The sequence below is a fragment of the Eurosta solidaginis genome, chromosome 2 (assembly GCF_040869045.1).
Source record: "Eurosta solidaginis isolate ZX-2024a chromosome 2, ASM4086904v1, whole genome shotgun sequence".
NCBI classification, from domain to species: domain Eukaryota; kingdom Metazoa; phylum Arthropoda; class Insecta; order Diptera; family Tephritidae; genus Eurosta; species Eurosta solidaginis.
The window spans coordinates 179,661,475-179,689,123 of record NC_090320.1 but is presented as its reverse complement, the minus strand read 5'-3'; the positions used below and the strand labels follow the sequence as shown (position 1 = coordinate 179,689,123).

General features: G+C 38.5%; 1 protein-coding gene and 1 pseudogene across 10 annotated transcripts in view; one reads left to right on the top strand and one right to left on the bottom strand.

Moving 5' to 3' along the window:
* Nucleotides 1–27,649, bottom strand: part of LOC137240360 (CUGBP Elav-like family member 1) — a 1,194,531-nt gene that overhangs the window by 476,702 nt on the left and 690,180 nt on the right. The window lies entirely within an intron of this gene.
* On the top strand, nucleotides 20,463–21,225 carry LOC137242473 (uncharacterized; annotated as a pseudogene).

Genomic DNA, 27,649 nt, shown 5'->3' with positions numbered 1-27,649 from the left:
AATTCCTCTTCCTGCGATTGTGTGATGTCAGGTAGGGAAGGAACTAGTTCAAGCAATAGTTTTTTGTTTGAAACTTTCTCTGGCTCTGAGATCCTAACAATAATAAAACAACTTAACAAATCCGGTTCTTGTGGTCATGATGCGTATACTCAGAAACTTTTCCAGAAGACTTGAAAAGCGCGATTATTATTCCTCTATTCAAAAATGGTAACAGGGAAGATAAAAACAATTACAGGCCAATTTCATTAGTACCTTCCATTTCTAAGGTTTGCGAGAAAGGCCTTAAAAGCCGTATTTTACTATTTCTTGAAAGCAAGAGCTTTTTCAGCCCAAGGCAGTTCGGATTTAGAGCCAACCGGTCAACCGAGGATGCTCTATTCGCTTCCCAAGGCAGTTGGTTCTATGTACCGGAGCGACTCGGGATTTTTCCCGACCAAGGACTGTCATTTCAGTGTGACCCCATTTAATTTGTTTCGTCCCTCCCACAAATTGTCATCCTCCCAGCAGCTCCTTGCAGCAGGACTGCTACATATTCTCTTACTCCGGGAAGGTATAGAACCCAATCCGGCTCCTTCTCCTGACCCCGGTCCTGAGAAATGGTTTTGCTGCATTTGCCAGAAAAGAATCTTTTTAGGACGGTCATACTCTGTTCAGTGTGTCTCGTGCAAGGGATGGTTGCATCGGACAGGTTGTTCTGGGCTTGATCCCAAAACCCGACGTCCACGTAACTTTTATAAATCTTTTGTGGCTCCTTGCTGCTCACGCCCAAGGGCGTCCCGTAGTCTACGCCTAAGCGCCCCTCCACTACCTTCCAGCAGCCTCGCTGCTCAGCAAGCCACAACAAGTACCCGCTGCTGCTCGCGCCCCACGGCGCCAACAACTCAAACAGCTGATACCACTCATAACTACTACCTTCGTAGTAGAGCTGGTAGCAATGCTGAGCATCAGCCCCTGCCCCCGTCTTCTTCTCCCCCCCCCCCCCTCTTTTCTGGCAGCAATCGTGCAGGTCAGGGAAACATACTCTTAGTCCCTACCTCCGTTTGCACCGTCTGCCAGCACAGAATATATAGGTTTGCGACATCCGCTCAATGCAGCTCCTGCCTTGGGTGGTGCCACTTTCCTAGATGTTCTGGTCTCCGCGACGGCAACCCCTCGACGGGTTTCATCGCGCCATGTTGCCAGGTCGCAAACCCAAATCATCCGGGTACCCCAATGATTGCCCAAGGGTGCCCAGTCCCAAGGCCACAACAGCAATTGCGTCCTGGCCTTCCACAACCTAGGCGTAGTCACCCGTCACTTACCCCTAGAGTGGCGGCGTCACCCCTCATGCACTTCAGAATTCTGCAGTTAAACTGTAATGGACTAACTGGGAAGATTACGGAGATAGTCGATTTCATGAAGCGGCACAACATCCGCATTGCTGCGATTCAAGAGACTAAACTCACAGCAAGATCTGCATTGCAGACCTGCTCTGGGTATAATGTCCACAGGAAGGACCGCGAGAGCGGAAATGGAGGCGGCCTCGCGTTTATTATACACCACTCTGTGCAATATCATATATTTGATCCTGGCATCGACCGCAGGGACAATGTCTTAGAACGTCAAGGCCTATCTGTCCGGTCAGGTGATGCAAATCTAGAAATCATCAACATCTACATCCCTCCTGTCACCTGTTGCCCCAGTGGATACCGCCCTAAAATCGAGGCCTTACTCACTGGCAACAATCGCATTATCTTAGGCGATTTCAATGCCCATCACGACCTATGTCATTCACACTTGCGGGCGGACAGTAGGGGTGAGATGTTGGCGGATCAAATAGAAGAAACGACGTTCTGCACAATAAAAGGAGACGCCCCCACACGTATGGTAGGAAGCTGTCATAGCTCGCCAGATATCTCAATCGTGAGCGCAGAACTCGTAGACTGCGTCAACTGGCAGCCGATGGTAACATTGGCATCCGACCACCTGCCCATACTTATTTCGTTCGAGCGTACCGCCGACTTCATCGTCACCGAAAAACGCACTTTCATAAACTTCAAAAAAGGAAAGTGGGAAGAATATAAATCTGCAACAGACAGCAGCTTTGCTGCCCTCCCTATCCCGACTGATGCCCGCCAAGGGGAGCGTGCCTTCCGTAAGGTCATTGAATCCGCCTCGGCACATTTCATTCCCGCCGGGAGAATTCCCGAAATCCGGCCCCACTTCCCGGCGGAGGCCGCGAGCTTAGCGAGGGAACGCGACCTTATAAGACAGCTTGATCCAGGCGACACCCAAATAAGAGATATAAACCAACGCATCAGATTGCTTGTGGACGAACACAAGCGGGCGAAATGGGAAGAGCACCTAAGAGGTTGTAACCTCTCTACCGGTGTAGGTAAGCTTTGGTCCACCGTAAAGTCCCTATCGAATCCGACTAAGCACAAAGACAAAGTTTCCATCGCCTTTGGCGATAAGGTGCTGTCGGATGCGGAAAAATGCGCGAGCGCTTTCTGCCGACAATATATAATGCATCCTACGGTCGACAAAGATAGACGGAGAGCCAATAGACACGCACATAAACACAAATTCAGCGCGTCACCAATCACCATCACCGCTAGAGAGGTTGAGGACGCCATTGGTCGCGCTAAACCGTCCAAAGCAGTGGGCCCAGACGGCATAGCCATGCCGATGCTTAAAAACCTAGGGAAAGAGGTTTTCAAATATTTAGCGCATGTCTTCAACCTGTCTCTCTCCACCTTTGCCATACCCGAGAAATGGAAAATGGCCAAGGTGGTCCCGCTACTAAAGCCTGGGAAACCAGCTAACGTAGGTGAGTCATATCGTCCGATATCTCTCCTATCGCCAGTGGCAAAGACGCTGGAAGCCATTTTGCTCCCTTATTTCCAAGCACATTTGCAGCTAGCCCCTCATCAGCATGACTTCAGAAAACTCTATAGCACTACTTCCGCGCTAAATGTCATTAGCACCCAGATAAATTGCGGTTTGAATCAATACCCCCACCATAGAACATTACTCGTAGCGCTAGACCTATCAAAAGCCTTTGATACGGTCAACCATGGCTCATTACTGCAAGACCTGGAAGGGTCTACCCTTCCCCCATGTCTTAAAAGGTGGACCGCAAATTATCTGGGTGGTCGGCAGGCATCGGTGCAATTCAGAAACGAAACATCAAAACCAAGGAGAATTAAACAAGGGGTGCCACAGGGTGGTGTCCTATCCCCACTTTTGTTTAATTTCTACATATCTAAGCTACCTTCACCACCGGAAGAAGTCACAATCGTTTCCTACGCCGATGACTGCACAATAATGGCCACAGGCCCAGGCCCAGAGATCGATGAGCTATGCAATAAAATAAACGGCTATCTCCCTGATCTTTCCAGTTTTTTCGCCTCGCGAAACCTGGCATTGTCACCGACTAAATCTTCCGCGACCTTATTCACAACATGGACGCCCCAAATAACGACCATATTGAGCATCCACGTCGATGGCACTACGCTACCGACTGTCCTACACCCCAAGATCTTGGGTGTGACGTTTGATCAGGATCTATATTTTGGTGCGCACGCAACCACAATTGTTCCGAGAATTCAGAGCCGTAATAAAATCCTCAAATCCCTTGCTGGCAGTACCTGGGGAAAAGATAAAGAAACGCTCATGACCACATACAAAGCAAGTAGCCAGCCGATTACGTGCTACGCGTCACCCATATGGTCGCCAAGCCTAAAAACTACCCACTGGAAGAAACTACAGGCCTGCCAAAATACTGCTCTCAGAATCGCCACGGGCTGTCTTCTTATGTCCCCAGAACACCATCTGCATAATGAGGCGAGAATACTTCCCATCAGGGAGAGAAATGAGATGCTGACCAAACAGTTTCTGTTGAATACCCAGAAACCTGGGCATCCCAACAGACATCTGATTGACGAACCAGCACCGCCTAGGGGCCTAAGGAGTCATCTCCGTAAGCATTTTGAGGAAATACGGCACCTGAGAACCCAGCCGTATGAAACGAAAAAACACAAGCAGGTCCTTGGTGAACTCCATAGACAGGCGTCGGACCTTTATGTCGGGAATTGCCCAGTGAATCCAGTACTTGAAGAAAAATATCCAGAACTCGCGGAAGAGGGACGCATACTCCCCAGGGAAACGCGTGTCACTCTTGCTCAACTTCGTTCTGGATACTGTAACAGGTTAAACTCTTACCTATCCAGAATCAACCCCGACATACAAAATGTATGCCCCGCTTGCAATGTGTCCCCACATGACACCAACCATCTCTTTAATTGTAATGTGGAACCAACTCCTCTAACACCCCTTTCCTTATGGTCCACACCTGTTGAAACGGCAAGTTTCCTTGAACTCCCGTTAGAGGATATTGATGACAATTTGTGATCGGTCGCGGCTATTAGGTGGGGCGAGCATTGCTACAACAACAACAACAACAGGATGCTCTATTAGATTTTTGTATATTTATTCGCCAAGGGTTGGACAGTAAAAAAAATTGCACAAGTATTTTCGTTGACATCACAAAAGCTTTTGATATTGTGGATCATGTAATTCTACTTGATAAATTATATCATACTGGCTTTCGAGGATTTATACATGATTGGTTCAAATCGTATCTTACTGGAAGAGTACAAAGCGTTAAAGTCTGCGGAACCCTCAGTAGCTCTAATCCAATTACAGTTGGCATTCCACAAGGTTTTGTCCTTGGTCCTATTTTATTTCTGGTTTACGTAAATTCAATTTTAGCATGTCATTCTTTGGGAAGGTCACTGCATTTGCTGATTATCTAGCGATAGCTTATGGCTCATCAAAATATGAACTGGGGCATCCACATATCCCGCCTAAAGCATTATCTCCGATATTCTTTACGTTGTTTCTATCATCTCAGGGCTTGCTGCTCTAACTATACCCTTAAAACAATTTGTTATGCGCTTTTTCATTCTAACTTAATATATGGTATCAGCTGTTGGGGGGGGGGGGGGGGGGGGGGGGGGGGGCATACTTCAACAAAATTCAGTCTATCCTAGTTTTACAAAAATGTGTTATTCGTAAAATATATAATGTAAATCGACTGCATCCCTCAAGAGAGCTTTTTAGAGGTCTAGAGATCCTTCCAATAAGAGACCTTTATTATTTTAAAGTTTTAAAAATATTTTTCATTAGGTGTGGTTATCTGCAGAGTATAAGATCGGAAACTTATAACCTTAGGATAAACTTTCGTCCTACATTTATCGTACTTCCTTCCAGAACCACACACTCAACAAAGTTTTATACAATTGTACCCGGGAAACTCTTCAACATACTACCCTACGAATTTCGTGCCATGAGGAATATTCTACAATTTAAAAAATGTGTGAAATCCTTTCTTCTGAGTTTCTCACATAACGAAATCGAAGTTTTGCTACGACCTATTGAATAAGCAGCTTAATAACAGAGACCAAAGAAAATAATAGTAGTAACTTTCTTTACTTTATTTTACATACCTACACCATTATTTCTTCTTTCACTTACTTTTAGCTTTTCCAATAGTAGCATCTCGTAATTAAGCTAAAAATCATATGTCGTTTTTAAATTATAACTTAATTTCAATATTTAGCAGTCACACCACTGCACTAATGCACTAATGTTTCAATATCAAAAATGTCTTACCTTTTTCTTATATCTACACGATCTCATACACATACATTCGTTAGTTTATACTTCATAATGTTAAACTTTTTTATTTATATTTTGCTATTGTAACTTTGCTACATGGCGGCCACCGTGGTGTGATGGTAGCGTGCTCCGCCTACCACACCGTATGCCCTGGGTTCACACCCCCGGCAAAGCAACATCAAAATTTTAGAAATAAGGTTTTTCAATTAGATGAAAATTTTTCTAAGCGGGGTCGCCCCTCGCCAGTGTTTGGCAAGCGCTCCGGGTGTATTTCTGCCATGAAAAGCTCTCAGTGAAAACTCATCTGCCTTGCAGATGCCGTTCCGAGTCGGCATAAAATATGTAGGTCCCGTCCGGCCGATTTGTAGGGAAAATCAGGAGGAGGACGACGCAATTTGAAGGGAAGCTCGGCCTTAGATCTCTTCGGAGGTTATCGCGCCTTAAATTTATTTATTTTTTATAACTTTGGTACATATGTAAATAGATAGGTATAAGAAAAATGCTAAGTAAAAATGAAATGAAATGAAATCTCGAAAAGGTGTCCACCTATAGGATTAAAGCCAACTTCCTTTTAAAATACTCATTAACACCTTTCATTTGATACCCATATCGTACAAACACATTCTTATGGCGATATCTTGAAAAGGCGTCAACCTATAGAACTCAGGCTCACTCCCTTCTAAATAATCATTAAAACCTCTCATTCGTTACCAATGTCGTACAAACGCATTCTAGAGTCACCCCTGTCCACCTTTATGGCGATATCTCGAAAAGGCGTCCACCTATAGAACTAAGGCCCACTCCCCTTTAAAATACTCATTAACACCTTTCATTTGATACCCATATCGTACAAACACATTCTAGAGTCATCCCTGGTCCACCTTTGTGGCTATATCTCGAAAAGGGGTCCACCTATAGAACTAAGGCCCACTCCCCTTTAAAATACTCATTAACACCTTTCATTTGAAACCCATATCGTACAAACACATTCTAGAGTCATCCCTGGTCCACCTTTGTGGCTATATCTCGAAAAGGGGTCCACCTATAGAACTAAGGCCCACTCCCCTTTAAAATACTCATTAGCACCTTTCATTTGATACCCATATCGTACAAACACATTCTTATGGCGATATCTTGAAAAGGCGTCAACCTATAGAACTCAGGCTCACTCCCTTCTAAATAATCATTAAAACCTCTCATTCGTTACCAATGTCGTACAAACGCATTCTAGAGTCACCCCTGTCCACCTTTATGGCGATATCTCGAAAAGGCGTCCACCTATAGAACTAAGGCCCACTCCCCTTTAAAATACTCATTAACACCTTTCATTTGATACCCATATCGTACAAACACATTCTAGAGTCACCCCTGGTCCACCTTTATGGCTATATCTCGAAAAGACGTCCACCTATAGAACTAAGGCCCACTCCCCTATAAAATACTCATTAACACCTTTCATTTGATACCCATATCGTACAAACACATTATTATGGCGATATATCGAAAAGGCGTCAACCTATAGAACTCAAGCCCACTCCCTTCTAAATAATCATTAAAACCTTTCATTCGTTACCAATGTCGTACAAACGCATTCTAGGGTCACCCCTGGTCCACCTTTATGGCGATATCTCGAAAAAGCGTCCACCTATAGAACTAAGGATTACTCCCTTTTAAAATACTCATTACTACCTTTCATTTGATACACATATCGTACAAACACATTCTAAAATCATCCCTGGTCCACCTTTATGGCTATATCTCGAAAAGGCGTTCACCTATAGAACTAAGGCCCACTCCCTTCTAAATAATCATTAAAACCTTTCATTCGTTACCAATGTCGTACAAACGCATTCTAGAGTCACCCCTGGTCCACCTTTATGGCGATATCTCGAAAAGGCGTCCACCTATAGAACTAAGGATCACTCCCTTTTAAAATACTCATTACCACCTTTCATTTGATACCCATATCGTACAAACACATTCTAGAGTCATCCCTGGTCCACCTTTATGGCTATATCTCGAAAAGGCGCCCACCTATAGAACTAAGGCCCACTCCCCTTTAAAATACTCATTAACACCTTTCATTTGATACCCATATCGTACAAACACATTCTTATGGCGATATCTCGAAAAGGCGTCAACCTATAGAACTCAGGCCCACTCCCTTCTAAATAATCATTAAAACCTTTTATTCGTTACCAATGTCGTACAAACACATTTTAGAGTCACCCCTGGTCCACCTTTATGTCGATATCCCGAAATGGCGTCCAACTATAGAACTATGGCCCACTCCCATTTAAAATACTCTCTAGGTATTATATTTGATACCCATGTCATACAAACACATTCCAGGGTTACCCTAGGTTCATTTTCCTACATGGTGATTTTCCCTTATTTTGCCTCCAAAGCTCTGAGCTGAGTATGTAATGTTCGGTTACACTCGAACTTAGCCTTCCTTATTTGTTTTCTTTTCAGTTTTCCCAAATAAACAAAAATAATAATTAGCCATGTTTTTTTTACATCTACGTTTGCGGGTAAAAAAACGCTTGTCCTCATTTAGACAATGTTTAGGACACCCATCTAGCGGCATTGGTTAAATAACTAGTTACAGAACGGGTTGTACCGAAAAGCGAAGACACACACCTCTGTTGGCCATAGTAACCTATAGCTGAATCGGTTGAGCTGAACGGACACACAAAATTTGTAGAGGTTAAACATACACACACATTTCAGTTGCATCTGAATATAATGCAGCAGTTTCAGAAGTGTAGATAAAGTTTAACGCTTAGCAATCGATATAAAGTTTAAGCGTATATGTATATATATATATACAGTGGCTCACAGCTTATTTCGCAGCTACAGAACAAAACTGTTGAGCCATATAGAAAGAAAAGTAGTAACGGTGTCAAAAAAGTTCAAAATTTTAATAAAAATGTGCATTTATTTGAACAAATATTTAATTTTCATGTGTTTACACGTTTGTGCTAATTATTTAGTCAAAACTGAAGTTATCTCAAAAACCAAGGTCACAGCTTATTTCGTGCACCGCCCCCTGCTATGTTAAGCTATGTGTTTGCTTTACACCACACTTTAATCATGCCATATAAGCCAAATATATAAAATTTTGATTCAGATGTGATAACTGCACTGTTAAGCAATTTCAGAGCTCAAGAATTAAAAGTTGAAGGCAACTGTATGGTATGGCGGTGGAAGTGTGATGGTTTTGGACCTACTTGGCTGCCTCTGGAGTTGGCAAAACAACTTTCTTTGATGGCACAATGGATAAAAATTGGTATTTAACCTTACGAAAAGACAATTTGTTGCAAATTGCCCCTAATTTAGGTGCAACTGATCGATTTCGCAATAACCAAGACAAATACCCTTAACCCAAATCCGGGATTGTGCAGGCATGGCTAATGTGGAATTGTCCAAACCTCATGAATCCACTTCTACAATCTCTCGCCTTAACTGTCATTGAAAATTTGTGGTCAATTTTGGAATCGGCTACACGGCAAAGGCAGATTGGTAAGATTACCGATTTAAAAACTACTCTTGTCGAAGAAAGGCATAAGATACCACTCGAAGCCGTTCAAAAGCTAATTTCTCCTATGGGAAATCATCTTGAAGATGTTATTTAACAAAAATGTGGTCATACGAGGTACTAAACTAAGTAACAAGTAATTTTTTCTCAGGCAGGGGGCGCTGCACGAAATAAGCTGTGACTTGGTTTTTGAGATAACTTCAGTTTTGACTAAATAATTAGCACAAACGTGTAAACACATGAAAATCAAGTATTTGTTCAAATAAAAGCGCAGTTTTATTACAATTGTGCTTTTGAAATTTTTTGACACCGTCACTAGTTTCCTTTCTATATAGCTCAACAGTTTTGTTCTGTAGCTGCACGAAATAAGCTGTGAGCGACTGTAGATGTAAAAAAAAAACACAGCTATTGAATAACAATTATTGCAATACGGTGTGAAGCTCGTAAATTAAGTCTTTATATTTAATTATTTTTTTTATTCCGCTGTGTAGATTTGATTAAATCCTACGTTGATAACAATACCAACGATGAGTCTTACCAAAATGAAAAATTGCGCAACGATTCTTTAAATATATAAACGATCCAGAAAATAACGGAGCGTCTAAAATGTTACAGTACTCCATTAATCTCAACTATTGCAGTAGAAGTGATTTTCCCCATCGCTGGTGTTGTAAATAACTCACGACGATTACATTTATGGTAATCCTCGAATACAGCGATTATAATTATGGGGATTACAATTATAGTTATCGTAATTGAAATGACATCGTAATCCTAAGTTCTCAAGCTTGGTGTGGAAAAATAAAATTGCTGCAATAGTTTTTATCCGTAGTGCGAGGGGCACCATTCCTCGTGTTCCAATGAAAAGTGATCCAGATACGGATAGAGATTTAACATGCAAATGCAACAACAATATGAACAATGTGGATCAATTTGTTGTTGCATTTGCATGTTAAATTTCTATCCGTATCTGTATCACGCTTCATTGGAACGTAACAATTATCACTAAGCTGAAAAAAATTGTGCACACTCAAACTTTTCAATATAGTGCAAAGCTAATGAAAGTGTAATCCACTCAAAGCTTAGTGCACTAGACCCAACTATGGATGTAGATGATGATAGCGATGCCTTGGTTTTCGTTACTGATGGAAAGAAAAACTAGAACTAACACCGTAAGGGAAACCCGAATTTAAGCGGAACTACATTGGAACCGGACCTGAGCACGGAATCAAAACCTGACCTGAATCTGGTGCCAAGCACCGGGAACAAATCCAAAACGAAACCAGAACCGAGCCCCTTACAGAAACTGGGGCCGAACCTAGATCCAAATCTCAATCGAAGCCGGACGAAAAGCGATACCGAATACGTCACCACAACCAGCACTGAAATCGGAGCGAAATGATAATCTACAACCGCATGTTTACATATCAAACTTCCGAGTGCTTGGTACTCATGCGTTTTTAAATCGCTATTTTCACTAATTATGTAATATTTCTACATTGGCAGTAAAAATTAGTACCTTATGAAAACAACACAAACACATATTATATATGCAAAGATATTTTTTTAATGGAAAATTAGCAAATTTATTCACACTTACACAATTCATACATAATATGTACTAGCTTACTTTGAAATATTGACATTCAAGAGATACGTTACTGCCAATATATAATTGCATATGTACATATAAAAAATAATGCTTTTAATTTGGCCTATATGACACCATTTCAATAAAACGGCATGATTTATTATATGTACTTGAATTTAAAACTGAAAAATTTTTTGGGATTTTGTGGCTCTCTGGGGAGCGTACGACAAACATCGCTCGAACGGTCAAATTCATTCAACCCTTGAATATTCCTTTTTTACATACAACATTTTAATTTAGAATAAACCAAATCACTAGATTTTTAAAGAAAGTCACTTGAAGCATGAGGTACGTAACGTTGGAAACGCCCATATTTTTATTTTTTTATTTGAGTATTTTGCTAGCACATATGTATGTATATATGTATGTCTGTTAACAGAAATTAGGCAAATTTAGTATCGAACGAAACGTATGTAGGTATCTTTAGAAGTTTTCCAAAAAAAAATATTTTTAATAGGGTTGTCACCTAACCTAAATATTTGCAGTTTATATTTTTTAAGCGAGAACACTATGTATAAAATGCGAACAATTTATGAATGCGATTTTCATTTTCATTTGATTTCGTTGTCACACACTTCATTTCCACCCAATTCAACATGCAACCATTTTTCACTTGAACAAAAACTTCCCTGTTTGCATTTTTGTTAACCGATATAGCAAATACCAAATACTGAAGTACACGCACATACATATATTATATAAATTTATACATTTGTATGTATATTTAAATTGATATCCCATGTAAGTCTCTTTGCCGACCGACTTGTAACTGAGTTATTATCAGTAGCACTTCATTGCACTTGAATCTATGTATGACTGTACATATATATTTCGATTTTTAACACGCGCTTTAAGCTCCGACAATTGACGTTAACTTTTGAGCAACAGGTAATACACAATAACTAAGTGATACTCGCATATTCAATATTGTACCTAGTGGATATGACAAATTATTTAACATTGCCCATAATACATCTTCGCTAGTACGTACCCAGCTGGAAAAGAAGGTAAAAGTTGGTTTCCAATAAACCAAAGTCCATAAGTCGTGTTTTTTACATATATACATCTACATTTGCAATTTCACAAAAAAAAAAAAAAACGCTCATCGGCTGTTTAAGTGACTTAAACTATGAATATTTTTCGTTCGTTTGTTTCATTAGCCATTGAGTGTGCTTGTAATTCTCAACTGGTAAGTGAAATATTCTAAAGACATTGTTTAAATTTTTTATCCCAAAGCGAGGGGTTTTTAAAGCAATACAAGGTGGCTCAACCCGCAGCCAATACCTTGGATCCCCCCAGGGCTCGCCCCCAATGAATAAAATACAAGGTGTAACAGGTGCATGGGGACCTCCCTCTCTAAAAATAATAACATAACATACAGTGCACAAAAATAATAAATAATATAATAATATAATAACAAAAAAACTATTCGCCCGTCGTATTCACCAAAGCTTAGGCATGGGCAATTACACATAAAAGTAGTGTATGGAGAAAAAAGGAGACACAAAGCTTTTAGGCCATAGTGTATAGGTTAGGTTGAACTGGCCGATAAATAAAGACCTCATATAGACTGAATGTGTCCATAGTGTTACCAGAATTTGTTTGACGACCTAACGGAAGAACCCCAATCAGGTGCCAAGACAAGACATAGCTTAATTGCTGCCCCGAGATCCGGCAACTCTGCCACCCCTAACGGCTGGAGCGTTGACCTGGCGAGCGCAGGACAGGAAAACAGAACGGCCACCTGTAGACTACACTGTAGCATAAAGCAAAAATGTGTCGCTAGTATCGTCCCCTCCCCACACGCTGTAATGCGCATTCGCATCCGCACATATGACAAGCCATCCTCTTCACACTTCTTTATTCACCGTCCTTTTTAAACTCCTCTGGTGGAGCTTGCTAGTTAATGGCCATGTAGCACGACACCAGGATAAGGGACGGTTCTTTCTTCCCCTCTATTGCGACCACCGCTATATTTTTGGTGCTGAAATTAGGTAGCATACACGAGTATAAATGCTTCCTTCCATGATTGTTGCTGTTGTTCTTGTAGCAGTGCTTCTTCCATCCAATAGACGCGACCGATCACAAATTGACATTGGGGTCCACGCCTGTTTGTGGATAACACTGAGGACCTGTTTGTATTTTTTGCTTCATGAGGCTGTGTTCTCAGGTGCCGTATTTCCTCATAATAATGCTTACAGAAATTACCTTTAAGCCCCTGGGAGGTGTGGCCTCTTCAATCAGATGTCTGTTGTGTTTCTGGGTATTCAGCAGAAACTGTTGGTTCAGCATTTAATTTCTCTCCCTAATGGGGAGTACTTTCGCCTCATTGTGTAGGTCGTGCTTTGTGGACATAAAAAGACAGCCCGTAACAGTTCTGAGAGCGGTGTTTTGGCAAACTTGTATTTTCCTCCAGTGAGTAACTGGCGGAGGGTACGCGTAGCATGCATTCGGCCGGTCAATTTCTTTGTAAGTGGTAATGAGCGTTTCTTTGTATTTACCCCAAGTGCTGTCGAAAAGAGCTTTGAGGAGTTTACTACGGCTCTGGATTTTATGTACAATTGCGGTTGCATGATCTCTAAAATGTAGATCTCGACCGAACGTCACTCCCAGTATTTTTGAGTGAAATACTGTCGGTAGCGTAATGCCATCGACGTGGATGTCCAGTATGGTCGACATTTGCCGTGTCCATGTTGTGAATAAGGTCGGTGTCAATGTCACGTTTCGCGAGTCAAAAAAACTGTAGAGATCAGGGATAGCTATTTATTTTATTAAAAAGTTCATCAAAGTTCACAATTATTGTCGGCGCAGGATACAACGGGGACTCCTTCTGGTGGCGAAGGTAGCTTCGATATATAGAAGTAAAACAAAAGCGGGGACAGGCACCACCCTAATGAACCCCTTGTTTAATTCTTCTGGGTTTAGATGTTATGTTCTTGAATTGCACCGACGCTTGCCGACCAGGCAGATAATGTTCGGTACACCTTTGGAAACTTGGAGGAAGAGAGGACCCTTCCAAGTGTTGTAGAAACATACCGTGGTTGACTGAATCAGAAGCTTTTGATTGGTCTATCACAACGAAAACTATCGTTGGTTGGGATTTTGATTTAATCTGAAATTCATCTGAGGGTGGTGGTAGCGCTATGTAGTTGCTCTAACCCTGCTTTCTGTCTTTGCGTAATAATTGTTAATCCACGAGCAATGGCTCCTGTATCAGCGCCACATCAAACGAACTCTCCTCAAGAGTCAGGAGGAGCTCGCTCGATGCCAAAAAATAGTGTTTAGCGCTTACCAAAATTAAAAGTGAAAAATAGTGCAGCCACACACTTTTTAGTACTCATTTTATACGCAACAACTTCATAAGTGTAGATAAAGCTATGCATTTAGCCGTCCATATAAAGTTTAAGTGCATATATGTAGATATATATACATATGTATACATACATGTACAAAAATACTGCTATTATTTTTTATTTTCTTTGAGAACAGCTAACCTTTTTTATATGGTCGTTTTTACTTCTGCATTAATTCTCAACTTACTACTAGTAAAATAATTTAAGTCGGTAAAAATGAAATTTACTACGCTTATGCTTCATTTTACTTGTATAATAAAAAAAATCTTTTTTTCGCAAGCAACTAAAACCCAAACACAATGGTTTTTAATTTCTATACCTGAAATTATTATTACGTTATGCAATAAAATAGTGTTTATTTTAATTATCTGTCAATAAGATTTCATAAAATACGCGGACATTTTTTGTGAAGTGGTTTGTACTTGTAGCGTGGACTTTGTTTGCAAAATTTTGCTGTCATATTTGCTTAATATAAACTAATCGTATTTTATTACCGCGACAGGCTCATATTACTTTACACAACTTTTCTTTTTGTTATTTCTCTAATATGAGTAACATGAACAAAAGCAAAAATAACAACACGCAAAGCCATTCGCCTTCCCTCTTCATACTCCAACGTTTGTAAAGCTCGCGAAACTTAAGCGCCATCCGCCATTTTCCAGTGATATTTCTCACCCAGAGGCAAAAATTATTTTTTACGAAGAGAGCATATTAAAGAAGAGATTTAGAAAAAGCTAAAGATAATCAGAGCAGTGGGTTCTTCTGAGAGTTCGCGGCAGCTTAGAGTGAAAGCAAAAATTTTAAAAACTCAAAGATATGAATGCACAAATAATGGTTTGCTATCGGACGTGTTGATAAGTGAAGTTCCTCAAATTCCAACTGAAAAGCTAGGTGAAATCTTCGACAATATATGTCGCACTGTTCAGTAAAGTTCGCCTACAATACTCGCTAACTTTCGCATCCGTGAGAGTTATAATGGTAGCTCACCCATTATAATAAAATTAAACTGGCCCTCTTACCGATCATTGTTTCAAGCAGGCATGCTTAACCAACGAAACGATATCATTTCGTTACGATAATCAACGTTAATAAACGAAACGAAGTCATTTCGTTTCGTTTATTAACGTTAAGATCGTCAAATTAACGAAATGATTTCGTTTCGTTTTCTGCCATATCCAAACGAAATCAAATCGTTTATGTTGATTATTAATTTCAAACTATGCTGGCAAAGCTGATTGATGGCGGAGTCATTAAAGGTTAAAGCATTAGCCAAGCTGATTGCAACTTTTCTCATGAATTTTGACAGTACAAACATTTCTCAGAGTATTTTTGACATTACCACCAACGAATTACACAAACAAATTACATAGAGTTTGTGTGTGTATGTGCGCTCGTTGTTGCCACCTTACGGCTATAGCATTGCCAGCACAATTCAAACATAAAGTATCACGTTTTTGTTAACGTTTTTAACGTTAACGAAAGCTTTTCGTTTCGGTTAAAAACGAGATACAATTTATCTTGATAATTTCTTTATCGATAATATTTCGAAGTGTTTCAACGGAAACGGTGGAAATTTTTTGATAAACGATTAGCTTAACGTTAAGGTGCATCCCTGGTTTCCAGAAGCAATTGTAAAATTTTGTCAGTTCGGGGAAAGGCCAATCAATGGCTCTTAACGATACTTAACCGAAATGGAAACTTCTTTGTGGATGAGCGTCTAATAAAGAACAACCGCCATATGTTACCTCATGCACTACAACTAAAATATAGTTTAAAAAACTAAAAAACATGCTTTTAAATAATATCGGACTAAAAATTTAAAAATAATTTTCAAAATAAGTTTAAAACAATAATGAACGAAAATGTTTGTAGTATTGTGAAAAAAAACCTGGACGTTTTGTGCCATATTTTTAGTATACCGAGCGCCCGGCGCTTTTTCACAATAATACTAGTATTTTTCGTGTATTAGTGTTTTAAACTTATTTTTAACTTTTTAGTTCGATATTATTTAAAAGCATGGTTTTTAGTTTTTTTAAACTATATTCATTTTTCATTTTTATTTTCATATACTATAAAAGCGTGTTTTTTAGTTTTTTTTAAACTACATATATTTGTTGGTTTGTAACTCTCCTTTGCGCGTCTAACTTAGCGAGTAACAAAGTAATATAAGCGTGTTAAAAAGCGTCGGGCGCTCGATATACGAAAATTATGGTAAAAAGCACCCAGGCTCTTTTCACAATAATACTAGTATTTTTCGTTCATTATTCTTCTAAACTTATTTTGAAAATTGTTTTTAACTTTTTAGTTCAATATTAGCTGTGTTTTTTTACGCGCATTACATCAACAATTAAGTTGTGTATGGACTGCTTAGTGTTAAACTTTATCTACACCACTGAAATTGTTGCGCAGAAAATTAGTACTGCTGCATTTCACTATTTATTATACTCAGTTGTAACTGAAATGTGTCTCTCCATTTTATCTCTATTTTAACCACTGCCGTGAGTCCTCAATAATTGCCGTTAGATGGGTCTCCTTTGCACGCCTAGCCTAGAGATTTACAAACTGACATACAAGTGAAGTTATTATAAGCGTGTTAAAGATAGAAGCGGGTCACCTTTGTTTCCCCTTGAATATGGATGTGTGTTTATTCAACGGCAGGATGAAGCATTAAAAATTAATAACAGGAGAGCACTGACCAAATTGAAGTAAACAAGGAACTACGACAAAGCAATTTTATGCGATATTTAAGTATATTTAATCATACATGGCAATGTAATGTTCTGCTCTTTAGTTTTTAGTTGACCCTCAATTTATATCACCGTTTCTTTTTATTTATATATTTCCCTCACCTTACTATTCCTCTATTCGACACTCAGTATATTTTCATACTTCACAAATTTATGTACATATCTCACCCGATTAGGCTTTCCCCAGACTTATATGTTAGACGGAATAACGATTTAAGCACACTGGAACCTGACCTAATGGACATAAAATATTTTTCCATGATGTTACCCATTAAGCATTCCAAATCAATTCAAATCTGCCCTGCCTCCATAACATATACAGAACAGCGTAGTTATTACCGCGAGACGCTAAAATGAAAATGGTCAAATACATAAACTTCTTCACTCTAAGTATTCGCCTTACTTATTTAACAAACCAACTTTGTGTCAGTACACTCGGCTTTGAACCTAACTATTGATCCCTAACTTTAAATACTCGACATTTCCCAGGATGTTCTTTGTCAGTTCAATCCGTATTGGAACTCACTACCCTCTAAGAAGAAAGCTATTGGAAAGGCGAGATGTTTCCAACTAGCAGAATTATCTTTTCTGAACTCATAACATTCAAATTATAAGCTTTATGATCGATTCCTCAATTTATAGTCCGAATATATCGCTCGCTTTATTGTAAAGAGATGTAAATCAATATTTTCGTTTTTCGATATTTTATGATATCCCAAAGTAGCCAGCTGGCTAGATGGACAAAAATTACCATTTCAATAATGAAGCTGTATGAAAAATTAAAATTTTGCATTTTCCCATAAAATTTTAAATTTTGAATTAAATCCCTCTACAATAAACCGTGCGATATTATACATACATAATAAATAAATAAAAGGCGCGATTATCTCCGAAGATTTTAAGCCGAGTTTCTCTTCCAATTTTCGTCGTACTCCTTTTAAGTTTTCCTACAAATTGGCGGGATGGGACCTGCTTGTTTTCACTGAGAAGCTTTTCATGGCACAAATGCACTCGGAGTGCTTGCTGCTGATGGAAAATTGAAAAATCTTGTTTCTAAAATTTTGATGTTGCTTTGCCCACGGCGTGAACCCAGGATCTTCGGTATGGCAGGCGGAGCACGCTACCATCATACCACATTGGCTTATTTGTACAAAAAAGTATAACTAAATTAAATAAAAAAAAAAAACTTTCCAAATATTTGAAATTTTTTTAATATTAAAATTCCCTAAATTATGTACATAACTTTATTCACAAAGGCCCTAACCAAAACATTTTTCAAAACTGCATTTTTCACATATGTATTTTATTTTATCCACAATGGTCAAAAGGGCCAATTTTATTGATATAACCAAGTCTGTGCTGAAATTTGACCTAGTGAAAACCAATCATTAGATTTAGTTTACACATTGGTATATTTTCCTATAGGGTTTGTACATACTTATTTATGCACATAAGTTTGTAGTATCTGGATAGATATATGTACATGTGTTCAGTGGGCCGCGCTGTATATACTAAGTATTTGGCATACATACACATACTCGTAAATAAGAGAGAACACTTACTATATGCACATCACTATGCACAATAAGCTTTGCGGCATAATATTGTTTCGCTTCAGCGGCACTTTTCCATTGCATTTGTTATTGCTGTGGCTATTGTATTGTTGTCATTGACGTTGTTGATCACGGTTGCCACATAAAGAACATTTTTGGGCCAAAAATCGAATCAAAATAGTAAGAAATAAACCCATTACTTTTGATTGGATGATAATAATAAAGCAGACTACGATCAATTCAGAATCCGTAACCTGAAAACAGATAGAACTTTACCTCTGACATTTACTTTTGACAGCAAGGGTTAGCAAAACGAATTTTACTAAAGCTATGGCGTTACTTACAAAGTTCGCATTGCCAAGAGCTTTAAGTTTGACAATCTCTGTGTAGCAAAATCGCACTTTTGCAATGAAATTTTTACAATTGAGAATCTTGTTTTTGTGTTGCACTTTGGTATGCCTATTCCGATATTCACACCAAGAGCAGCGAACTTAATTGCTAAAGTTAAGGCATGGTGTAAAGTTCTGAATGGTTCTAGTCTTACAGATAGACAAACACTTTTTTAAAGCAACCATATTTGTATGTAAACATCTTTGCTCACGGTGTAGGAAATCAAAAGCTTACAGGCCAACCTTATAAAAACACACTGCGGCAGTTTTTCTCATGCACATACAAATTGTATGAGAGCAACCGAAATTTAATTTACTGCGTAAAAATCTAACTCGATTTCCAACATTTGTTCTGCGTGACATTTTGGTTTGACATTTGCACACATGTCTTACATTGTCGCAACGCATGCTTATTTTGGTTAGAGCAAGAAAAGTCGTATATGTGCGTGCGCGTACAAAAAACAGTTTTTCAAATCGATTTGCAGATACGAAGCGGCAAGATTCGTCTTCGTTTTCAAATCGGTAGTTTATTTCTCCTGACGGTAAGAATATCACTAAGTTCGTTTTGGGTATTAAAATAAAACTAGGTTTTAGAAATTAGAAAATAAAAGATACTTTGTCACTTAAGATGTTAAATGAAAAATACCTTTTCTGTTATTTCACGCTGGTTGCTTTGATATCGATATTAAAGAGATTTCCTTTGTTAAGAACCGTCGCTCTATACTTTGGCAAATTAATCTATGTTTTCTCAAGGTAATATCTGGTTTTTTTTGTTTTTTTTTTTTTTTGTCAGCTATATTTATAAAAATACCTTCTATACATTTTCGTGGCGTATTTCTTTTTATTTTAATGATTGCATTAAATTAATGAATTAATTCTGTTTCCAAAAATCGCAATTACGCAAAGACACTTCCCACACCGTATAAATATATAGGATGCAGTTAAAGAAAACTAACCAAAACTTCCTTGAGATAAAATACTTTGTTCTTGCCAAAGTATCGAGTGACGACTCTTAACAAATAAAAACTCTTTTTCGATACAGCAATGTGTATATAAACACTTAAATTAACGGTAATTACATCGACATACACAGATGTCTCATATGTAATACGGCAAATACACGACACAAAAATCTTAACGCAAATATAAAAGTGGAAATATGTGCAAATACGAATTTTGAAAAACACGATTGAAAAAACTGCGCAATATTCGTTTTTGAGCTGGCGAGCTATGAATGTAGATAAAACTGTAAAGGCTGGTTTCCATTATGTCAAAACTACTGACATCAAATATTGGCATCAAGTGACAGCTGGTTATTTGGTGTCAAAAGTATTTTCATTACATCTCCTTAACTGACACAAAATATGAATGTCAAATGCCTTCGTCAAAACTACATATCAATTGATTGACCTTCCGTTTTCATTTCTGATGTCAAACCTTACGTGTCAGCTGATTGGCTTTCCATTTTCATATCTGATGTAAAAGCTTAAACGTCATTTTTTGGCAGCTGATCAGCGTTATATAAATATAAAGAATATTTGAAAGTAAAATAATATAAACAAATAAAATGCGTACAAATATAAAAATTAGTATAGCTACTGCCGCTCTTTGTTTGGTAACATCGCTACGAGCTTGGAAAAATAAAAGGTATAACCAAAGAAAGGCGAAGCAGTGGTGGATTCGACCCAGTCTGCGGAATAGAGAGACATGTGGATTTTACTCTACGTTGCGTACTAAGCTGGTCAAGCGGGATCCAAAATGGCTAAGCAATTTTTTGTGAATGTCTGTGGAAGATTTTGCTTTTCTTGTGGAGCGCCTCACTCCATATATTTGCAAGAAAAAAAACAGTTTTTCGAAAACCTATTTCGGTTAGCGAAAGAATTGCTGTTACTTTGCGTTATTTAGCAACTGGCAACAGCTTTTCTAGCCTGATGAGTGTTTTCATTCTGGGGAAAACCACCATTTGTAAGATAATACATGAGACATGTCGGGCTCTTTATACTGTTTTAGGAGAAGAATTTTTAAAGGTGGGGAGCGTAACATATGTATTCCTACAAAAGCGTTAAAAAATATGTATGTTATCTTCCATAAAGGTTCCGAGCACCCATGACGAATGGACGAAGGTTGCTGACCGTTTTAACGAGCGATGGCACATTCCTAATTGCTGCGGGGCATTAGATGGAAAACATATTGCTATTCAAGATCCATCAAACTCCGGTTCGGAGTATTTCAAATACAAAAAATATAACAGCATTGCTGACTACAAATTTTTGTTTGTTGAATTTGGGACATATGGCCGTGAGTCTGACGGGGGCGTTTTCGCAAGGTAAATCACACGCATGTTGCACCAGAATTATCACAACTTAATCAAAATTTCAGATACCCTCTTTCAAGTGCTCTTGCTGACAACACATTAAATTTCCCGCCTCCGAGGCCACTTCCGTTAGAAATTGCTGAAATGCCTTTTGTGATTGTGGCTGATGACGCGTTTCCCATAAAAACATACTTAACGAAACCATTTTGCTATCGGGAACAGGTGCTGTCGCACAAAATTTTTAATTATAGGCTTGCGCGGGCAAGAAATGTAATTGAGAATGTGTTCGGAATATGTGCGTCTCGTTTTCGAATTATCAAAAACCAATGGATGTGAAACCGGAGCATACGAAAGATATTGTCCTCGTGATTTGTGTGCTATATAACTTTCCCCTGACACGAAAATCCATGTACATACAAAGATGTGATGTCAACGATGATACTGAGGGAATTGCTATGAGAGTTAGCTGGCGAACATAGGTGGGGGAAAGCACATTAGGTAGAGGGACAGACAACGCGATGAAACTTCATGCGCGAGAAAACTTCATGGACTATTTTATGACGCCCACGGTGAAGTGGCATGGCAATATAACAGGGCCATATTTCATAACTCATTTCAAGGTTGTGAATGAATACACCCCACATCAGGCAATTCCACGTACCCAATTGACTTGGAGTTTACCCGGCCAAGAGCTGTCAGTATAATCCTGTTTAATCGTTACGTCTTACCCCAAAATGGTCATCCACGGTTGCAGCCGTTCCACCTTCATTTGTACATAGCTAAGGGATGTTCGGTACTAAACTTCCAACAGCGATTATATAACTTCTGGAAATCTTTTGTGAAATTTCTTCACGTGATATGGTCAAACTCCTGCGAACGAGACATGTGAAAAAGCAGCTAGGGATGGGAATTGATAAATGAAAAAGAAATAACCCTTGGTCAGAAAAAACTCGAGTCTTTCCCGTACGTAGAACCAGCTGTCGTGGTAATCAATTTCAAATTCAATTTCTTCCCTACTTTCCATTTCCTCCCTTCTTCCATTTCTTTACTTTTCCCTATATCACTCCTCGTAGCGAATGTATATCTGTGTGTTTTTAATAATTTTCATTTTAAATATAGAAACCACACAAATTAAAGTTTCAAAGCTTTTGTGTTACGGAACGCAAAAACGATTATTTGATACTCGTTTTTGTTTGAGGTCGAATTACGGAAATCCACCCCTGCATAATTGGAATTTTTTAAAAGCGCCTAAGTAAGAAGTACAAAATTTAGGTAAACTTAAATAATCTTAAGATTTTGCAATTTTATTTAGTTTTAATAACGAACAAATTAGTTGTATATTGGTTCCACAGTACAACAAATTTCGAATTGTTTGTAACATAATTATAACCATATCTGGGCAGGGTGAATTAAAGTTTTAGTGCACTCAGAATTTCGCTATCACTAAAAGGTTTAGTGGTACTGCAAATGAAAATTTGGGCACTGTGTCCAGGTATGGTTATAACACTAAGTAATGAACTTTACAGTTTGTTAAATTACGCATAAAAAGAAAATAAAATAAATTAATTACTTCATTAGCAAGAAAAATAAATTTGAATTCATTTATAATGGTGGCACCATTTGCATACTTTTTTTTCTTTAATATAACTTAAGTCCGCTTACAGTTATTTCTTTTTTTTTTTTTGTTGCAATTTTCAACAATTTTGCCTACAGTAAAATTATTCAACTACTTTACTATAAAAGCCGTCGAATTTTCGTAAACAATAAATTTTTTTTGAAGAATTTTTAAAACTGTTTTGAGTATGCTGCAGCTAGCAGAACTTTGTTCAAACGAGCAGACGGAAAAATTAATTAATGAAGTGGAGTCGAGGGAAGGGACCTGGAACTTCTTGTCCAAAGAATATAAGGACAGGAATGCCAGGGAAGCCCTTTGGCAAGAAATTGCAGATATTATGGAGCTGCCTAGATCAGAGGTATCCACAATATTAATATTAATAAAAATTAAAATTACTGTCGTAAATACAAATTCTTACCTTTATTAACAAAGGCCATAACCTACATTTTTTCCGAAACTGCGTTTTGCACAGATATTGGTAAGATATATTAAAATACACCATCACTGATATTGGAAAGTGTTACTACCTTAACGTAAATCAAAAAAATAATTGTTGTTTGCTTCTCCTGTAAAACTTAAAATATGTGGTTAGGGCCTTTGTGAATCAAGGGGACGATATACATATGCGTTTTCTTTAATACAAGGTGTCCGACGCGATATGTTAATTAGAGTCCTTTATAAATTAAATAAATTTCCGTTGAATGGATCCTTAATCAATCAGATATTCTGCTGGATAAGCCTGTAGAAGAATATAAATTAATAAGATCATCCATATGCAGTGTAATTATTCACCTCTGTAAAGCTTTTCTGAAATGTGAGTACAACCTCACAAATATTTGATTTAAATTCGTGGACATGTTGGGGATTTGAGGCTTCCCACAGGCGTCCATTTGAGGCAACAAATTGTCCGACATAATCCCAAGCATCACTTTTTGTAGCAGCAGTTACAGTTTCTAAGCACCGCTCAACAACTTTGGCGTAACCATCGTCATGACAATTGTCATATCTTCGGCGCTTTGTGCCTGATGTGGATGGTGTCGGAGAGGACTCTTCTGGAGAATATTCGGAGGCAGATGCAGATCCAAGTGATGGGATTTGGCTTTTCTAAATTGAAATCATACACATATTTTGGATGAGTCAGTATTATTAAATGAGGAGTGATTAAAAAAAGGCCACATGCAATTTTCCACTGAATGCGGGATTTTAATGAAATAGGCCGGAAAACAAAATTATACATGTCGTCTTCAATGGACTAACTGGACTACTAAAAGGCGCTCTTTCCTATATAAAAGATCTGCCAAAAACTAAATTTCATAAAAAAGGGCATATTTCCTTTGAGTTTCAACCAAGAGGAAAAAGAAACTCCATCTGCGGTAAACGCTTACCGACACGCTAGCCGAAAATTTTTTGACAGATAACCGAACGATTTCTGTCAATTCAACTATCGGGTAGCGTTTACCGCAGATGATGACAACGGCTTATTTGAGTATTCCACTTCTGTATATACTAACATGTTTCAAGTTCGAAGTTGTTGGTGCTTCACTTCGCATCATTGGTTCTAAAAATTTAAGGGATGCGTGTATAGGGTTTGTTGTTGACACCGTTGTCCCTTGCCCACTCTTTGTCTGTCCCATTTTATTAAATACGGCCTAAATTTGTATACAAAGAGATTAATAAGATTATTACTCTGTAAGGTAGTTGAATGTGACAATAAAGACCATCAATTAATTTAAGCTGAGTCAGTTCATTTAGTGAAATTACAATTTGGCAGTAACAGCGACGGTGGCAGTGGCGACTTTTTTTAGGGAATGTTCAAGTAATAACTCACATTTGCACAGTGGCAGTAAGAAGAAATACTGCCGAGTTTAGCACTGTTTCTAAATTCACTGCCGCTGTTACGATATTGCTACTGCTAAATTTTAGTTTCACTATTACTTAGTGAAATCGACAATAAATCCCACAATATCTTTGGTGACACAAAACACAATAACTTACCCGAAACGAAAACGAAGCCTGTTCCACTTTTTGGATACCTCCGATCTAGGCAGCCCCATAAATAAAAAAAAATAAATGTAAGGCGCGATAACCTCCGAAGAGATCTAAGGCCGAGCTTCTCTTCCAGTTTGTGTCGTGCTCCTATTGATTTTCCCTACAAATTGGTCAGACGGGACCTACATGTTTTATGCCGACTCTGAACGGCATTTGCAAGGCAGATGAGTATTCACAGAGAGATTTTCATGGCAGAAATACACTCGGGGCGCTTGCCAAACACTGCCGAGGGGCAACCCCGCTTAGAAAAATTTTCTTCTAATTGAAAAACCTTATTTCGAAAATTTTGACGTTGCTTTGCCCGGGGTGTGAAGGCGGAGCACGCTACCATCACACCACGGTGGCAGCTCCATAATGTCTGCAATTTCTTCCCAAAGGGCTTCCCTGGCATTCCTGTCCTTATATTCTTTGGACAAGAAGTTCCAGGTCCCTTCCTTCGACTCCACTTCATTAATTAATTTTTCCGTCCGCTCGTTTGACCAATATTCCGCTAGCTTTCGCACTCTTCCATTTCGTCCATTTATCTAGTTTTCATAAATTAAATCAAAATAATTTAAATATATCAATCTTTACATATTATATTAAATAATTTATTTCCTTACCTTAAATTTGCAACTTGAATTTGGCGCAGTTTATTTAAGAAATCAGCTGTCAAACGTAGAGAAAAATGCCAACATGCTGCCAAATGCATTTTGACAGTCAAATAGACATAGGGCTGTTTTCATTTAGCTGACATTTTAATTGACACAACGTAGTCAAAGTGACGACAAACACAAATGACAACCCGTTTTCATTAAAATGGCAACGTTTGACGTGAAATTAGACATAACGAAAACCAGCCTTAATGCAAATGAAAATATGCGCGTTTTATTTTTTACACTTTTTATTTACCATAATATAGTCAATCACTATAGAATATGGACAAATACACAAAACACCTAAAATTAAAATTTTCGTAGTAATAATAAACTTACTTACTTACTTAATTGGCGCTTAACCGTCTAAATGGTTATGGCCGTCCAACAAGGCGCGCCAGTCGCTCCTTCGCTCCGCCAAACGGCGCCAATTGGTCACACCAAGGGAGTTTAAATCGTTTTCCACCTGGTCCTTCCAACGGAGTGGTGGCCGCCCTCTACCTTTGCCTACGTAGGCGGGTTCCGATAGAAACACTTTCTTGGCCGGAGCATCATCTTTCATTCGCATAACATGGTCTAGCCAGCGCAGCCGCTGCGTTTTAATTCGCTGGACTATGTTGATGTCTGCGTATAGCTCGTACAGCTCATCATGAAATATTCTTCGGTACTCGCCATCGCCAACGAGTAGAGGTCCATAAGTAATAATAAACAGATAGGAGAATGTGTGTGCAATAGCGATGTTTCAACATCAAAAATTTACGAGAACTATATTGGATACACCACGCACGAAGAGAAAGCATGTACAATGTTGGCAGACCTCCATATATATCAAAACCGTTTTGATTTTAGCACAGTTATCTGGGCAGGTTGCACAACTAGTGCACACACACCGGGCAAATCTTATTGCAAGTAGACTTGTGCTGTGTAGTTAGCGTACAACCCGTCAAAAACGTGCCGATAATTTGTTATCAACGTGTTATAGAAATGTTACCGATTTGAATTTGATATCGAAAGGCTTTCGATTTTTCATCGATCGATAACGGAACAATAACTTGCTGGTATCGGATGTTACCGAGAAGAATTCAACGCAGCTCTTCTCAAAAATCTCGTAAATATTTCTTTCTTTCGTGGTATAACTTCATGCGCTGGGCGAGATCTAACTAATGGAAAACGCCTACTTGAATTTTTACAAATAATTTGACAGTTACCTGGTACTCACGTCTTTTTCCCCCACCTACCAATACCAATTCATATATTAAAAACAAAAAAGGCATGAGTATCAAGTACTCGGGAAGTTCGATGTGTAAAAATACAGATGTATGCCTATGTTTTTAAGTTATCTAGAGCTCACCCAGGGGTGACAACTGATACGGACAAGGTATTTTTTTATCGGTTTATTATTGATACCGAATTATCGTCTTCGAGATTTCGATTTGTTATCAGCTTGTCATTTACGTCGTATTGGTTTCTAAGCGGTTTGTTATGTGTGCGCCATTGATTTTATTTTAAAGTTTTGAAGGTATGTGTTCCATAACAAACCGATGAGTCGACGTCACCAAATCGATAACATGCCGATAGCAATTTCGTAATACTATACATATTGATATCCATTCGATTACAAACGGCTAACTCGGAGATTAAAAATTGATTTAACTAAATAAAATTTTTTTTAATAATTTGGGAAAAATTTAAACAATGGAGATCAGGACGGACAAGGCGACAGCTTCTTCGATTATACCTTGTAAATCCCCCAAAGCCTTTTCTCCCGGAAGAGGGATTTTAACCCGCACTCCTACGATGGTTGAAGTGTTACAAACGCATTCAGCCACGTGATGCCTTAGTTGATGTAAACTTTATCCCAATTGCGGTCCTTGCATATTTTATTCTTTACACAGTACAAACTTTGTATGTAATCATGTGTCAAAGTAATGCTTTTTGTTCGTGGCGATTTCAAGGAAACTGTTATTTTTGCTTTTGTTCTATTTATAGAACTACAAAGAATTAACCAATGTTGTCTATTTGTATGAATTAAGCGGGGTTGCCTTCATTGCTTTTAAAAGCGGTCTCCTTGTCCGTCCTGATGTCACGTTGTTTAAATTTTTCCCAAATTATTAAATAAATTATAAATTATAAATTAAATA